Raw genomic sequence first — 13,268 nt, 5'->3', positions numbered from 1 at the left:
ACCCTCGGTCCCCTGGTCTATTAGTCCAGCAGTTTGTTCAAGCACTAAATCCACTCGCACTCAAAAAAGGTACATTCTGCTGCTTTTTCAAGTGTCTTGAATTCTATTGTGTACAAATTTACAAATTAACTGCTTGAGTGTTGACTAACGCTGCAGCCTGCCGTCAAGGTAAGTGCCCATTTATTTATATGCTCTTCAAGGACAAGAAGATGCTGTGTTTGTACAATCTTCTACTGTGCACAGCCTAACAAACAGTTTTCTGCCTCATTCATGTTTTGGAAGAGGACAAGATGTAGAATGATAGAATCATTAAGATTGGAAAAGATCTTTAAGATCACCGAGTCCAATTGTACACATACCATCATTATTGCTCACTAAGCCATGTCCCTCAATGCCACATCTCCATGGCTCTTGAGCACCTCTGGGATGATGTTTCTACCACCTCCCTGGGCAGTCTGTGCCACTGAATCACCACTTTCTGAGAAAAAAGTCTTCCTAGTTTCCAAGCAATCATAAGATCTTCAAGGAAAACACACAGCTTAGTCAGTGTCTGCTGGCAGGAAGGCCATGCTATGCCATCAACTTCTGATGACGGCAGAGCTGCAAACGTATAATGCTGTGTGTTTGCAGTCATAGAATCACAAAATCATTAAGGTTGGAAAAGATCACTAAGCTTGTCTAGTCCAACTGTCTGCTGGGACTGTCTGATCACTGGATGGTAGGAGCTCTCTTTTTCTATTTCCTGGTGATGTTTACTTCAAAGGTGCTTGACCACATGGATGGCCCTAGTAATGAGAGCCTCACAGAAGAATTAATGCAACTCTGAGTGTGTTTATCCTGAGATCTCCTGGTGCCTGGCAAAGGAAAGACATCATCGTTTTTTATTATTTTTTAAATAGGGGCAAAAAGAGGTGAAGTGATTTATTTATCCATGCTCCTGCAGTGAATCAGTGATGGAACAAGGACCTAAACATTTCCAGCTGTGCTTTGAGGCTTCCTGAAATGCCCATTGGGACAGGCCTAAAACACTGATGCTTTGAGAGTGTGTTCTGCCCTTCCTGCTTCGTGCAGATTTTAGCCTTGCAAAGAACAGCTCACCTTTGCTTTGACCAGGACTGGAGCAGGCAGGGAGTAGAGATATGATGAGCACAGCAGTTTAAGTCTGTGGCCAGAGGGGTAGAAGGGCACACAGAAAGAGCATGCACAAAATGGAAAGGAGAGACTATGAGATGTCTGGTGGATGTAGGTAGGCTTGAAAGCCAATTATTTAAACTCACTCCCCTGGATGTAGAGGAGCACGTATCACTGATCCCCTGACCACTGGAGCTGATCAGGAATGCTTGGACTCGTGTGGGGCACAATACAAAGTCTTAAGGTGATGGGAAGTGCTTTGCATGCACCTGCATGGGGACTGTAGTGTTGCAGGTGTTCCCTTCCCAGAGCTCTGCTGGGACCTCAGCAGCCCAGCAGCACTGTGTACCTACAGTGCTTGCCCCAGATAGTCAGCCACTGCCAAATATTTAATTATACAGGGAAAGATATCACTTAGGTTGAGATGTCTTGGCTTCATTAAGGAAGCTGCAGAACTCATCATGCTCTCCCCTCGGGCTCTGTGAAGGAAAATCCTGCTGATGGGGGCAGCTGAGTCTGAAAGGGCTGGGAAGCTGCTGAGCCCCAGGTTAGCAGGGGATTTCAAGGCAGGCACACCAGCGTCTGGGCATTAGAGCAACAGTGTAACTGAGTTCCCGGGCAGTTTAGATAGGTGCTGTGAGCTGATTGCAAAATGCCCTTTGTGCAATGCAGGGCCCTTGCTCTGCATCCCCACATATTTCATTCATGGGGATGAAATTGCAATGAATTTGCCATTCATTAGCAACAAATAATCTCTCCCTGTCTGAGGTAAGAGCAGTCATAGAATTGCTCTTGCATTTTCATTTTATAGGGTTCCCTGTGATAAATTCATCTTGTAAAGGGTGGTTAAGACACTTCGTTATGTTTTAATGTGTCTGTAGGTCTATGTCTAATAGCAGCACTCACTCTGGATCTCTCTGGAAATAGTTAATTATCCCATGTTGTGCAACAAGACAAAGTGTGAGGGGTGTTTACATCACAGTGAGCCACCCAGAATGTTCCATCCTGTTCTGACAAACCCTGAAGATGGCTAATTCCTATTTTCTGCTTTGCTTAGTCTGGAACTTCTCTATCCAGTGACATACAGACAGAGAAGTGCCCTGGTTTGGGAAGGCAGGCAATTATTTCCTGCCTGAAGGGAAAAAGTTCATGCTATGCTGTGCTTTGTGTTTTCTACAGAGCAGCTCTGATAGCTCCGAGGCTTTCTCAGCTGTTTGTCAGTCACCAGATCTCTTCATGGACTATATAAGGAGCCCAAGTACCTCATTAAGAAGGTTTCAATAGCTCTCTGCAGCTATGTACATGGCAATACATAGTGTAAAACCTAAATTAGGTGCTGTTAAAGACTCACAGGAAGATGTCCACTGCTTAAGCATTCTGTCTACATGGGAGGGAATGTCTGATCCCAGAAAAGACTCCTGCCCCATCACCTCATCTGCCTTTTTCTTCATTCTTACCCACCATCCGGAATCTGAATTTTGTTTTTTTCTCTTGTGACTGGGCACTGGGAATGTCACCAGGTAATGCAGAATATTACTTCCTTCCTCTCACCTAGCATTTCCATTACTTTAATTTGTACAGCTTCAGGCTCTTTTCACCTATTTTAGTCTTCAGAAGACATATTGGTAAAAAGTTTTACATAATATATTGAGACACTGTGTACATCTTCTATCCATTTCTGTCACTCTATGGGTACATGAAAACTTAAAAAATGGTACAGTGAATCATAGAATCAAAGAGTCAGAGAATCATTAGGGTTGGAAAAGGTCACTAAGATCATCCAGTCCAACTCCCACCATGCCCATAACCATGCCCCTCTGTGCCACATCTGCACAGCTCTTGAACACCTGCAGAGACGGACTCCTCCACACCCTGGGCAGCCTGTGCCAATGCCTCACCATTCCTTCTGAGAAGAAATTGTTCCTAATATCTAACCAGAATCTCTCCTGGCATAATTTGAGGCCATTCCCTCTTGTCCTATCTCTAGTTACCCTGGATACTTTGAAAGCTGACTGCTTAGAGGGAAAGCCTCTCCCACCCCACCACATACAGACTTAAATGAAAGGGGCAATGCCTCATATAGGCAGACAAGATGTTGCCTGATAGTTTTTGGGTGAAAATGAAATCCTCGCTGGCTTGTGTGTCAGTCTCTGGGATGTGCACTTTGCTGCTCTCCAGGAAGAGCAGGGCATTTGGCACGGTCCCAGAGAGTGCCCTTCTGCTCTGGTTACAGCCCGTAAGCATCAAATGCTCTCATTCATTTATCAGATGGTGATAAACAGCCTGGGAAATAGTGCTTTAGTCAGGTCACATTCTTGCTCTTTTATGAATGTGACATCTTTAAAAGTGTATCTGCTAATGTCATGAGAGCGCCGGAGGAAATCCCAGCCTGGTCACTTGGAGCTTTCCTGGAAACAGCTGGGTGCAGAATGCTCACAGGTTGCTTCTTACACAGCTATTTCTACTGGAGATGGATGATTTAAACATCAAGAAAAAATCCACCCAATCTAGGATGAATTCCTGCCCTTTAGACATGAATGTAATGTATTTGTGACTGCAGCCATGGGATTTCTTGCCTTGAGTCTGTGATCACAGCCACGGTGCTGGCTCTGTTGCAATATATACCTGTCTTTGGGATGGGAAGGGGAAAGTCACAGGCAGAAATCAGCCTGATCCAGGAGAACAAGATGCTTGTTTGTTTGGTCTCTACACCCAGACTCCCTGCCCTTCAAAGCCAACATTACTCTAAAAGATCTTCCAGTAAAGGAGAAACCTCCATGCCAGCATTGCATTTAAGGCATCATGAGCTCCTGGGTGACCTCAGCCTGTTTCTCACCTTGTTTTCAGGAACCTGCAATCCAGAAGAGAAGCAGCCCTGACATCCCTGTGTTCCCGCTGCTCAGTGGTTGTGTATGGGACACAATCAGCACTCTGCAGCTGTTCCTACATTAGTGTGCAGCAGAGGCACCCGATGGGTACGTGTGTGATCATATATGGAGTGATGAGAAGACTGCATGTCCCACCTGGGAGGGCACACACTCCCTTGTTCACGGTGACCTTGGGGAGGGCTGCTTTTGAGATTCCCATGCAGCTGCTGTTTTGCATTGTGAGCCATATGGCCGGCACCATAAACACTGTCTCTAATTGTAGCTCTCAACCTGCCAGCGTCCAAAGCAGGGAGAAGTGCTGGGATGGAGGATGGGGGTGGGGAAAAAATGATCATTTGCTTGAAAAAGAACCAGGAATGAGGAAAGGACAAGAAAGGAAGCCCTGGGAGGCAGCAGGATTCATTACTCTAGTGCAAATCGCCTTTTCTGACCTCGGGTGCCTGACTCAGCTTTTTCCATGTCAACATTTTACAATAATAAAAATGAGAAAGTATCAGGTGTGGAAAATGAGGGCAAATTTGAGTGTAAAATGGCAGGGACATTCCTGTTAATGAAGTACTTTGGAGAATCTGTTCCTAATCAAACCGCTAATAGTAACGTTGTTCCTATAGTTTGCCTTTTTTCAGTAAAGTGAGGTTACACGTTACAGGGATTTGGGGGATCTGGAGCAGGAATGGACAGGGATTTCAAAGAGATTGCTTTGTTCTATTATAACGTGACATGAGGAAAAAGCTGGTCCTGGCCCTATCCCTTCTTGCCTTGGTATTGTATCCATCTATCCCCAGGCACAGCTGAGGCAAAATAACCACCAGGACAAAATGGAGATGCTTTTCACCTGTTCTATGTAGATTTTAATGGGCAAGATTCAAGGCAAAGCATTGCTATGCAGAGGTTATTTAGTCTGTCTTTCCCAAGGGGGAAGAAGTATGTGAGCTGCCTCTCTAATCAAATGAAGGCATAAGGGTGTCTGTGATAGATTTGGTGCTGCATTCAAAGCTGTCTCTTTAGATGCACTTGGCAGCCCTAAGTGGGTGGTGCTCAGGGAGCAGCAAGCTGTATTCAGATTTGGGCCCTTCACTATGAGGAAGAAATTGGGGCCCTGAAGCCTGCTCAGAGAAAGGCAATGGAGCTGTGAAGGATCTGGAGCACAAGTCTTATGGGTAGCAGGTAAGGAACTGGGATGGTTCAGTCTGGAGAAGAGAAGGCTCAGGGGAGATTTATTGCTCTCTACAACTTCCTGAAAGAAGGTGGTGGTGAGGTGGGAGTCAGGCTCTGCTCCCAGGTAACAATGATAGGATGAGAGGTGATGGCCTCAAGTTGTGCCAGGAGAGGTTCAAAATGGATATCGGGAAAAAATTATTCTCTGAATGAGTGGTGAGGCACTGGTACAGGCTGCCTGGTGAGGTGGTAAAGTCTCTGTCCCTAGTGGTGTTTGAGAAACATGGTGACATGCCTCTGAGGAACGTGGTCAGGGGGCATAGTGGAGATGGGCTGACAGCTGTACTAGATGATCTTAGAGGTCTTTTCCAACCATAATGGCTCTGTAATTCTATGACTGGGGTTCTCCAGCAGCGCTCAAGCAGCCGCTTCCTATCAGAGGGACAGCTGAGCTTGGGCAACAAAGGCTTTGGTTCAGCAGAGTCTGGGGAAGCACAAATCCACAACCACTGCTGTGCTGCCTGCTTTCTCTGGGGTAATGTGAGGGCGGTTTCTCCTTCCACTGCTCCAAAAAGAAAGCTCAGAATAAAGCCAGGGTAACCCAAAAGTTGGTGCTTGAGAGACTGCCCTGGGACTCTTCAGCAAGGTTGTCCAATCATCCCTTCCCAGTATGCCCTAAGATAGGATACATCCTAGTTATCAACTTTGCTCCCAAAACTCATTAGCACAAAGAGAAAAGCACATTTCAGTTCCTTCTTAGAGAACTTTAATTAAAAATCATCAAGAAAAACCTCATCAGGAATGAGAGAAACAAGAAAATAGGTAGACATCTCCACCTCTAATTTATGTGAGTTTAAAACCAGTACCAAGATTGGCTTAATTACCTGGGAACAATGTATTTCTCCAGGATTGCAGATCAGCTCGTTAGCGATACACTTTTTTTTACTTCCAGTTGAAAATGATAATACATCCCTCACTCAAAACATTGTCTCCCAATCACCATGGTTACTGCCAGGTTTTCCACAAGGACCCAGCATATTCATCTGTCAAATATGCTAATGGAGAACGGACCCTGTCACACAAAGGAGCAGGCTATTCAAACATACACTTGGCAAATAATTGTACATGTCAAAAGAATGATGCTTGTTATTTGCCTAATATTATCCCCCAGAAGTGGGAAATAGTTCAGCTCTCAATGCAAAATGGCTTGCCCTTATCAAATAGGCAATTTGCTGATAATTTAGACTATTAGAGATCTTGGGGTGGGGAGACAAAGGGGGGGTAGGGGGGGTGTGGCGAATGTAAGTGGTCTTTTATAATTGCACTGAAAGCAGAATGGGGCATTAAGTGCCCCGGAGGTGCAGTAATGAGGAGCATCATGGGAAGCACTGCGGCCAAGCAGAGGGGCTGCTCATGGTCTCACCTCCACCAGGTAGCTGCCAGTGGGTGGTTAATTATAATTTAGAAGGAACACTTTTACTGACTGTAGGGTTTTGTGTTTTTTATTTTTGGTGTTTTTTTGTTCGTTTTTTATCCCCCCTTATTGCTATTTATCTTCATGATGGGCCAGTTTCTAATTTGTCTATTTTGGTAATTAAGCCAAAGAAAAATGTTACTCTAGGATTCCTCCAAGTTTCTGAGCTCCTGATGTTAACAGCTGGAGTTGTTGAGATTGTGCAGAAATTTCTGTGGCTGAGGCAGTGGCCTTTTCTCTGCTTTGGGGCACATAAATGCTCATCCCTCATGCTCTTCTACACCTCCTTCCTCGCCTCCATCTGCTCACAGCTCTTATTCCAGCTTTCTGCCTGTCCCCAACACAGCTCTACCCAAATCCTGTGTAAATTCAGAGCGCTTTTGTTCAGATTTGGGTGAGCCATACCTGAGACTTTTATCCACAATATCCCTGCTGTTCTTTCCTTCTTTGGCTATGCCCAAGCCCCCAGGTGATGACCCTGTAGCTCTGGCCCCAAGTTCACCTGCAGGGATGGGACCACAAGCCTCACATCACTTGTGCTATTTAGAGGGAGTTGTTTATTCCTTGCATAGTTTTGTATGGAATCATAGGAACAGCAAGATTGGAAAAGACGATAAGGACAATCTAGTCCAACTATCAACCCATCCCTGCCTTACCACTAAACCATGAACTAGGAACCATAGTATCAGGAGAGGACACAGAATTTATCTCTTTCTCCCTACCAATTCCCAACAAAAATGGGCCACCTAATGTAGTTAGCTCTCAGCCAGGTTAGGCACCATCACCTAGAAGCAGAAGATGGCTTCCCTTAATGGTATGGTTCCCTCCAGCCTGCCTGAGTCTACAAAGGCTGGAATGGTGCAGCACAGTCATGCTTTCCTTATGTGCCCTTATTGCTGGATGTGGTTGAGGTACAGTTTTCCTGGATCTTGATTTCTGATTGCTGAGACTCCTGATGCTCTCAGCAGTGCAGTTTATTTGCCTTGGGGTGGATGGGGAAGGCTCCCTCTGAGCTGTGAAATCTATCTTCTGTTTTCCCTGGTGAGGTCAGACCTTGAAATACACATGGGGAAGGCAAGGAAATGGTGGTGTGGAAACTGAATGTAAATTTACTGAATCAGTAAATGTTGGGACAGGAACCAAGAGGGGTCACATTCTGCTACCCTACATGCTTGTAGTACTAAGCACTAATTTTATAATGAGCAGAAAGAAGAGAGTGTGGGGGGGAACTACAACTAGCAAGTGACCTAATCAGCTATTAAAATATTTCCAAGCAGTGAAATTAATACAATTCCCAACTCATAACTTATTTGTCTCTGTACAAAATTAACATAGATAAATAAATTAAAAAAAAATAACCTCACCCAAACTGCTTCATAATAAAATGTGATCATAGCAATAATAAGATGCTTCAGTGCATGAATTTAGTTGCATTAATTCACCCCTGGTGTAATTGACAGCTCTCAGCCTTCAGCTTTCTGCTGAACAGCCTACTGCGGCTGAATTATTATACCTGGCACTTCAGACTCTTCCACATCTCATTGCCTAATTGTCTTCTCTTCTAGTCGGTGAGTGTTAAACTCAGACATTAAAGGATCTCTGCCAATTACCTGAAGCTCAACATTTGATCTGCCTGAAAATCTCAGCAATCCAGGGGGGACTGCTGCTCCGCCTGCATCCTGAACACTGCTCTGTCCTTGCTTGGGGTGGTGTAAACCAAGAGTAACCCTACTCCCTGTTGTAAGGGCATAAACAGAGGGGAAAATTGAGGGAATTCGGGGAATAAATTTGTTCCCCCTATCCTTTCAACGTTAGTGCTAGCACTAACATAGGATTATAATTTATAGGATTTATAGAAAAATGTATTGCTCTCTTTGTTTTCTCTCTGCTGGTTTTACAAATGCCATTTGACCGTCACTTCTGTGCAATACCTTGTAAAAGCAGCAGCTTTTCTGGGATTACCTCCCCATTGCGTTGCTTTGCGTGCCTGCAGCTCACTGATGTGTTGCAGTCTGCGGTCACTGCAAAGCCCGCCTAATGCAGCGGTGCTTTGGAGACTCTTGTTTGCAAACCAATCAGTTAAATTAAGAAGCTTGATTCTCAGTGCTGTGTGATGACATCTCCAATTTAGCTGGTGCCCCAGTGAGGAAGTAAACAAACAATAAAAGTGTCACTATTCCTTCTAGTTCCATTAGACAAACAAGAAGTTTATTCAGCGTTTTGGCAAATGAAAATTTAAGCAAACTGTCAAGGGAGACATTTTCCACATCAAATGTTTTCTGAGAGGGGATTATAACAAGAAAGAGCTATCACCCACCATGTCATTATAAACAAAGGCTCCCGTGAACCCCTTTTATTAAAGATTAGTGGCACTGATTACAGACTTGCCAGGCTGAGCCAAAGGCAAATTAGAATATCTTTTGCCATGGGATAACTTATGCTACCTTCTTGGGTACTGAGATGATTGTAAACTCCTGAGAACAGAAAAGCTTCACCTATGGCCATTCATTCTCTGCTGTTTAGAAGCAGCCTGGTGATCTGTCTATACCTATTTGCTGCCGGAGACCAACACTTCATTCCGCCTCCTGCTGTACAGTTCCAGGTGAGATCAGTCAGTCATGCAATTGGGAATCCCAGATTTTGGGCATTTCTCATGGATAGCCCTTAAGGCTACTTCAGAAAGCTTTTCCAAGCCAAGCGTTAATGAGCTCTGTTCCAGCAGGGACAGAATGGGAAGCTAATATGATGCTTAGCAAGCCACATAAATTCAGCCTTTAGTTCCATGTGGTATCCATGGGTTTGATGCAGACTTGGAGACCCAAGAGGCTGTTTGCAAAGGCTGGTAATCATCCAATTCCTACTCTCACCTGTAATTCCTATGACTCCCTTGCAGTCCTGCTGGACTACTTTCCAACCCCTGCCCATCTCATCTGCTGACTCTTCCAGCCTCAGAGCCCATCGGACCTCCAGCTTCAGACCTATGTGCATTCCTACAAGCAGGCAGACACTGCCAAGTTGGACTCCAGTTCCTTGGACACATCCTGATCCCAGGACACTGCACTAACAGGCCAGTACTTCTGTCCCACCTTGGCACGCAGGAAGCCATTCTCCCAGACATTGTGTTTGGAGTGAGCTTTTCTTTTTTTAGCTAAAAAAAAGCTCACCAGGGAATGAGCCCTGCCACTTGCACAGTCACAGCATCAGTCTTTGTTTATGTACTGAACTGATGAGCAATTAACTTGGAGAAGATACATTATATGCGGAGCACAAGCCTCTTAATGTGCTTTCTATTAAGGCTGCCTAACACTTCCTATTATTAGACCCCACTTTCTGTCACTTACAACTTTTCCAAATTCTAACCAGTTACGCTGAAATCTTCCCTCCTGAGTGTTGCCTCAGGCTGGCCTGATCATATTTAGTGAGGAAAGTTTATATGTGCCTTAGGGAAATCCCTAGGATGGCTGTGCAATCTGTGCTAATGGCTCTGAATGACACTCAGTGAGAAGGGACATAGGAGAGCCCATAGACAAAACTAATGCAAACAAGGCCATGTAATTAGGCTGAGATGGAGCTAAGCTGAAGGCAGAGAGGTCTTGTAGAGAGGCCTCTATGATTTCCCACTGCATGCTCTTTGTTCGTAATAACTGGAAGAGTGATCCTTCATTGCCTGGTCATGCCTAGTTACATTTTCCTGGACGCAAATTACAATACAGCTTGTCTGACCTCGGTGTCATCATCCCCAGCAAATTGCAGCTGGTTCTCACGTTGTTATTATGGAACACACAGCCATCCAGGGAAGTTATTCTCCCTCCACTTTCCATCACGTGCACTTTCTCCTGCTCCTGAAATGGCCAAATGCTTTCATAATTGTGTGACTGGGAAAGTGCCATGGGTTAAAGCAACAAAAGGTGTGAGCCTTGTAGGAAAAGGGCAAAGGATGGGCCTCTGAGTCTCAGACTTAAGGGCCATGGATAATGCTGAGCAGCAGAAAAATTTGGTAGTGATTTTGTTCATACTTAGTGAGAGCAGAAGTGAGGTAAGAGGTTATAGTGAGCCACCACAGCTTGAATACTTGCTGCAAAATGTAGAGCAAAATGATCCCCACTGAGCTGCTTTGTCTCCATGTCTTGCCCTTCTGGAGATATCTGGAGGAAGGGACTTCTTCCTTCAGACAGCAGACCTCTGGACAGCAGTCTCTGTATTGTCTCTGGTGGCTTAGTTTCATCAGGTTTCCATTGTGCTCCAGCACAGATGCTCTCACAAGCTGTGACCCCATTCCTGTTGGTCTCCCCACAGTCTTACTATCTGAGGTCCCAGTACTGAAAATGGACAAGCTTATAAAGGAGCAAATCCCAGGGCCTCCCCTGTCACTGTGGGAAGAGCTCCCTGCAGGGAGGGTGAGGATAGGGAAAACCATGTTGTTGCTCTGAACAAATAAGAAGTCAGATGGGGGGGTGGGAGGGGGGCGCTAAGAAAAAAGCTAAACTATGCCTGCAGAGAATTTGTACAGCAGCATCTCTGTTCCCTATGTATGGCACAGCTTGTTAATGCCTCCCATATTGGTCTTATCCCTCCCCCAAACTAGACTAGAAGCAAACCCATTATCTGAAGGGCATTTGTCTAAAACTCTCCTTTTGTGCCTTGGCTATCTAGGGCCTGCAGCTGTCACTTCCCATTCTTCCTGTAATTGCTCCCACTACAGCTAATAATGCATTTATCAAGAGGGCTTTATTTATTTATTTATTTTTCTATCTCCCTTTATTATTATTATTATTATATGTAGGTATAAAATAGGTCTTTCCCCCCTGCTCCTGCAGAAAAATAGTATAATGAAAAGCAGTGGCTGCCCTGTTCTCCTGCCTCAGAGTATTGGTTTCTCAATATATTGATCCCCCAGGGTAGCCTCTGCGATGTCAGGTTTTCACCTAACTGTTTCACCCCTTTCCATGATAGCTCCTAAACTGATGCTCTCACAATTGGACAAAAAGCAATCCAAAAAGCAATTTGCTTTGCCAATAATTTGGTTTCTCCAAAGACATGTGGTAGAAGGCATTTGTGCATTGCAAGAAGGAGTCAGCATTCCCCAGGGGTTTTCTGCAGTGGAGCTGGGATCAAAGAGATTTGACCCCAGCCCAGGGCTATCATGGCAGCTGTAGGTTCATGGTGTGGCTTTCCAGGGCAAAAGGAACTTGGACATGTTAAAGAGAGCAGCTGTTGAGATGTGGCTCTGCAGGCTCAACTTGGCCAACATTCATCATTTCTACCTGTCTTTCCCCTTCTATCTACCAGGCCTTTCTGGATGACAAGCTTTGGAAATACTTCTTCCTGATGGTACACCAAGTCCATGTGCACCTTATGGAAGAGCTGTTGAGATTTTCACTTCATCAATCAAGCATGCTGTTGTATTTAATTGGCTTCTTTCCTAGTCAATTTGTGGCTATCTTTTACTGCTTGTTGAAGGAGTGATGGGAAAGGGGTTAAGTCACTCACTGAACCTACACTTTCTCTATTGCTCTGTTTATCTCCCTCATTTAAATCAACAGAACCTGTTCCTCAAAAGAAGAAACTTAGCTGTCTCCCATTTCTGTCTGTGGTTGGACTCCTTGAAAACCATGGCGGTATTTCTTATATTCCTCAGCTTTTGCCTGCTACTTGTGAATTAATGGGGTGAAGTCGTTTCCCTGAACGTATCAGAAAATCTTTGTAAGACAGCAAAGAAGAACAGGACCTGGTCCATCGGGTTTACAGATATGGGGCTTGCTGGGACACTTTCTGATCTCATGGCTGCCCAGGGAGTTGGGGGAGTTACCATCCCTGGAGTTGCTCAAGAAATGTGGGGAGTGGTATGTAAGGGCATGGTTTAGTAGGAAATACTGGTAGTCAGTGTATGGTTGGATGGGATGATCTTAGAGGTCTTTTCCAACCTTAACGCTTCTCTTATTCTATGAATTCAGGTGCTGATGGGATCAAGCAAGTAGTCCAGACCCTGAACACTTCAAAATCCATCTCTTAAGAAAGAGATCTTCTCCCCATCCTCCCATAAGGCACTGATCATTGCTCAAAAATTCAGCCTTTCATCCTGGTGAGTTCCATCCATGTTGTTCAGCAGAGATGCCGCTTGCTTGTCCTATGTTTGTGTAATGCAGCGTCTCATCTGTCCTAGGGGAAAACAAAAAGCAGAGACACAAGCTAAAGTTCTGTATTTGCTGTATGGCTAAATGGCTGTGGAGTGTACAAGCTGTAATGGCTGGAAAGCATGTCCTTACTGATGTAACAGCGAGCACCTGGCTCACTAAAAGGGAAAGATGATGGTTTCCCTGTGCACTGTGTTGTTTGATTATATCTTCCCCAAGCGTAGACAATGTTGTTGTATTTGTTGGTGTTGATTTGAGCCAGTTTAATTCGTCTGCTCTCCCTGCAGCTGCCACAATCTTGTAAGGCTGACTCTTGGATAATTTTTAAAGAAAAATAATTTTTGGGGGACTATTCTAAGTTTTGTAAAATCACAATGGAAAGAGAAATTTAATGTGAAACTTATTTCCCTTTCATAGTAAAAATCAAGGGTTTCACTGTAAGTATTTTCTGTTGAATTGCAGGAATGGATATAAATAATTTTA

At 44.6% G+C, this 13,268-nt stretch overlaps 1 long non-coding RNA gene across 15 annotated transcripts in view; it reads left to right on the top strand.

Annotated features, from left to right (window-relative positions):
* The window catches only part of LOC107320007 (uncharacterized), a 75,958-nt gene that overhangs the window by 19,369 nt on the left and 43,321 nt on the right, over positions 1-13,268 (top strand). For 12 of the 15 annotated variants that reach the window (XR_014934608.1, XR_014934609.1, XR_014934602.1 and 9 more), the window contains 2 exons: positions 3,979-4,106; positions 12,606-12,733. The exons of 1 other annotated variant lie outside the window; for it this stretch is intronic. This is a non-coding gene — a long non-coding RNA (uncharacterized LOC107320007). The remainder of the gene's footprint in view (positions 1-3,978; positions 4,107-12,605; positions 12,734-13,268) is intronic. 2 more of the 15 variants (XR_014934611.1, XR_014934606.1) reach the window with 1 other exon arrangement.

Source organism: Coturnix japonica, chromosome 15 (genome assembly GCF_054131305.1).
Source record: "Coturnix japonica strain WE chromosome 15, WE-NBRP24, whole genome shotgun sequence".
Taxonomy (NCBI): domain Eukaryota; kingdom Metazoa; phylum Chordata; class Aves; order Galliformes; family Phasianidae; genus Coturnix; species Coturnix japonica.
This window is presented reverse-complemented; position numbering and strand designations above follow the sequence as displayed.